This window comes from Halictus rubicundus, chromosome 8 (assembly GCF_050948215.1).
Source record: "Halictus rubicundus isolate RS-2024b chromosome 8, iyHalRubi1_principal, whole genome shotgun sequence".
Taxonomy (NCBI): Eukaryota; Metazoa; Arthropoda; class Insecta; order Hymenoptera; family Halictidae; genus Halictus; species Halictus rubicundus.
Genome location: NC_135156.1, coordinates 7717821 through 7722636, shown reverse-complemented (window position 1 = coordinate 7722636; position 4816 = coordinate 7717821). Strand labels below are relative to the sequence as shown.

At 39.1% G+C, this 4816-nt stretch overlaps 1 protein-coding gene across 1 annotated transcript in view; it reads right to left on the bottom strand.

Moving 5' to 3' along the window:
- Tsp26a (Tetraspanin 26A) overlaps positions 1-4816 on the bottom strand; it is a 30621-nt gene that overhangs the window by 99 nt on the left and 25706 nt on the right. The window lies entirely within an intron of this gene.

Here is a 4816-nt window from a genome sequence, read left to right as displayed (position 1 = left end):
CTAAAATAACAATTATTATAATTATTGTTAAATTGCAAGATATTTAAAAGTGATTATGATTGGTGATAATGATATTTTTGGTAATTAAGGGCCGCGATAATAAATTTTTGTACATACAGAATCATGTTGTAAATACCATTGACAATTGTTTTCTTATAAAAGTTCAATTAAACGATATATGTACTTTCCGACGGAGCGGGCACCTTTCGCGGCGTAGACTCTGTCGTAGAATCTATGAGGAGGCGTAAATTCCTCAATCGAGGGTGTTTCGACGACGCTACTCGGCGCGACCTTACGATCCTTTCGGATGATAAGGATGATAAATATAACTTTGGAATTTAATGCTGCAAGGAGCAAACGGAACTATAGCGGCTGGTCCGCGTGTTGACGAGTTCCGGAGTCTAATCTCGATGTTGCTTTTGCGGGAGTTGCATTTAGACTAAAAGTTTTACCCCAACTCTCCATGCACTCGGGGTGCGTTGGCGTGGAGTGGGGGTATTCCATTTCGGGGTGGCAACGTCGCTGGATTTCGGCGGGCGAAATCACAGCTGTGGGCCCGATGTTCATCGGCCAGGGACCGTCGGATGGTCCCGCGATGCCACCTTTGTAGGTCCACGTTTTATGACAGTACGGTTGGCTGTTGAGGGCGCGAGGAAAATTCTAATGGGCAATTAAGAAAGGTTTCGTGAAGGCGACTTTCTCAAAAACAGCCCTAGAGGCCCGTGTCATAAAACGTGTATACCATCTGCACGCCAAATGTTGGGATGTGCCGATTTGTCAGTCGCGAGTAAAACTATTAAACTATTCTTGAAGGGATCGGTCCCTGGTCCCACCTTGAAATAGCGGTGCCGCGGATTTTCAAGGGGATCTTTTGTTTAACTCGCGGCTGAACAATATATTTAAATATAAGGTACAAACTTTATAATCAATTCCAACTGTTCTTGAAATTGTGTGTTGATAGCAATTGCTATACTTAATTCATGAAACTATTGTATATACAAAATGTTATAAACGAAGAAAATCATACTTAAAGGATTAAATATTTTTAACGAAATCCGTTAAACAATTATTAGAAATTTTTTATCAATCTTTGGTTACTGTAGATATGAAATTGAGGTATTTCCTTAATTTAACCATGGGTCACACTTTATCTTCCAAATTAAATGGTAAGCTTTTTTAACTAATAATTTTGCTAAGAATATTTTCTACTAGACTATTCTAGAAATATTGCAAATTAACGATTTTTTTTTAAAGTAAAGGCGACAAGAAATGATTTCTCCAGTGATTTTCCATAAAACCGTGATAGTTGTAAAAGCTTTATTTATAATTTATTTACAGTCAAATCATTTGATCTACTTTATTTAGCCTGTAGATGTGCCAAACGTTGGTAATCCGTAGAAAAATATTTTCGGACGTATGAAATTAAATTCCGAAGAAATGTTACGTTTAGAAGCGTTCTCCTTTGAATTGTCGGCTCTCGTGTCAAACGAACTAACTCATGAGCGTACGGTACGTATTATGTATTTCGTGGTCCATTCTCGAGGAGAGAAAGTTCAGTCTGCGTCAACGTGTTGGACCAGGAAATCATAAGAAGACGAACCAGAAATGCACAGAGAGAACCGAGCGTCACATATCTATCCACATTATTTTCGAAAATACAATACAGTCGAGTTGATTAACTTAATCCATCGAAAACATTTACGGCTATTCAATATCACGTGGTTTACGATGATCTCTCGTTACACGCTCATGGCTGGACTTCTTTGACAGAACGGTCGCAACGAAAATCGATCAACTAAATATATAGTAATACCAGCGAAATGAGCTTCTATCGAGAGAACGTCGTAGTACAAAATTGTTCGCGTTACGGTAGTACCTCGGTAGTTGTACGAAACAGGACCAGAAAAGCCTGCAAGTGTCGAGGTAATCAATTGTGTAATTTCTATTAGATTGTTGCATATGGGACGTCCTATTTTTCGCACTGGTTGACGTTGAAATAAAATGTATTTAATAGTATACTAAGCTTTGTCCAATAAACCTGTAATAGCACTTCCTGGTCAAAATGTTTTGTAAGTTTCGTATTCTAAAATTGGACGTTTCATATGCAACAACCTAACCGTATCTCGATTCTTTCACTGTCGCGTGTCACGAGTCTACGCGAGCATCGAGTGTGCATCTACCAAGGTTCTACCGTAATTAGACAAGTTGATTGAAGCGGATGATCTGGAAGGACGAACGTTCTACGAATAAACAACAACGACAACCCGGTTTTCCGGTTGCCGGCCGGTTAATTACATTGATGTGTCTTCGATCGGTCTATCTAGTAAAGTTGCAACGAGTCTTACAGGAGGAGCCCCTAGAAACACTTTCTGCATAATGAGTTTAGGGCACGTGGGTTAATAGTAGAAAATATCGAAGCTTCCGCATGCATACTTGAGGATCCTGGTTGTGTTCTTTCTTCTAGGAAAATCAATTCTCTGAGAAACCGGGATCAGGGGTGTATCCCCTCGGAACTCTGTTTTCTCGCGTAGCAACGTCCTCGCCGAAGCTGAAGCTGCTCTGCGAATCCGCGGTCCAGCCGCTTACTCGTTTCCCTTTTCTCTGTCTTTCTTCTTGTTCGTGTTTCTATCGCTATCTCGATTGTTCCTTCCGTCGGTACGTACAAACGCGAATTAAACCGAGGAAAATTCGAAATTCGAAATCTCTGTCCGGCAGTCGAGCGACATTTGGAAAATGTCGATGCGATGTGCACGCAGCGTAGCGTCTCTTGAAGAACATAAATACTAGAGAAAAAAAAAAAATTACAATAATCAGTGAGTTCGGTGTGTGGAAGTTGAATCAGTATAGGACGCCGACTCGCTCCGCACTGTTCGAAAAATGAATCCACCGTCGTCTCTCTATTGGAAACCGTCCCAATCATGCACACTCACTGTGTTCGATTCGTTCTCTGCTTCGACATTCAATCGAATTTTTTACCATTTTTACAGTAGTGATAAATATACATTGTTATAACGAAAGAAAGAAAAACAAAAATTCGTTAATTTCATGACAGTATTCTTTGACTTGCGTGTATTAGATATATTTAAATTAATGTCGGTGATACAAATGAAAAGCATATCGATGCTTGATAATAACATTGTATTATATACTTTTTGTATCGCATAAATTTTTCAAAAATATTCATTCCATACGAGTGTTGTAATAAAATAATTCAATTTTTCCAATCGAATTCCCCTAAAAATGGAACACCATCGAAATTTTATAATACCGTTGCATTAGACAAATTTAAACTATATTTTAATAGCTGCGATTCAACGCAATTGCAACAATAACAAATAAATATTAAATACAATAGTACGTCTGAATTGATTGGCCTTCTTTGTGATTTCTTCTCAATGCGCACAATAAAAAATAATTAAGAACTACGGAAACGGTTGAAACGTTACTATTTGTAGAAATAATAAAGTTCTACAGGCTAAACAAAACTTTTCGTTGTGAAACGAATCGATTCAGTTGAGTGCGCTTACAAGTTAGAAACGAATAAAAAAAAAGAAAGAACAGCTAACTTGGATTTGTAATAACAAATATAATGATATGGATTAACTTCTCCTAGTTAACAGATCAATTTTTTAAACGGACGGACTAGAATCTCAACGTATGCCGCCATTATGCGAATCTACTTAGAAAGGAATGCGCGTGAGCTACTATGAAGAATATCACAAAGTATTAGAAACGATATTTTATTGCGTCAATAAACGGTATGATTGTCATTCTCACAGTATTCAGTTTCTTAATATTTTCTCCGGCGGTCACTTTAAACGTACATCTCGCTCGAAGTAACAACTCATTCGTATTGCTTATCATAACGTTATTGACAATACTTGTCTCACTCGAAGAATCAATTAGGAAAGGACAACGGTAAGTTTTATAGAGCGTTTCGGGCCGGAAGTATACAACAATTTCTTTACAAGAAATCAGTCGGAAAAAAAGGAAAGAAAATTGTTTCGTTCGAAGCTTCGTTTTGTTTTTCGAAATCAGTCCCGATCAGTTATCGCCCGTACGGGCAGAGAATTTGGTTCCCCGGGCCAGAGTCGCCAGATCAAGACTTGTTCCCCCACTCTAATTTCCCCTTCTACCGCGCTATTCCCCACGCTTCCGCCGCTGCCCGGTCACGTGACGCATTTCGTCTCTGTCGTGCATACTCCGGTAGTGGCAGAGAGGGGGTAACCTTTTCCCCTCGCTTCGTGCTCCCTCCCCTCATCTGGCGACACTGCCCCGGGCATAAGCGACCTGGCGGGCAACCAATCACGCCTCCTTTCGACGGTTCAGCCCATGACAATATTTCTCCCGCTGACGTGACATTGCCCTCAGCTATATGAACGGGACTGTTCTAAATACGAATGCTCGCATACTCTGACGAATGTTCAAACCTCATTTTCGCCATCTCAAAGAGGCTTCAAACAGAGAATTTTTTCCGACTTAATGTTGCATACAGGATAAAATCTTAAATAAAATATTTTTCTAGGTTCTAACATCGATCATAAAACATCTCGTTTATCACCGAGAAGCGCTAACAAGCTGAGATCATTTTAAAAAATGCACATGAAGTTTACAACTTCGAACATGTCTCTAAAAATGTCTGATTAGAATGCGCTTTGAAGTATTTAATAAGCGTTGCTTAATTATTTTTCAAAATATTTTTTCTATACACGGTTTCCTGTTGCTCCCAATGGACCAGTTGCCAATTCAAATTAGTTACAGCTGAACAATGAAATATTTCTATTTTCTGGGTCGAAATGGACCCAAGAGTTAATCG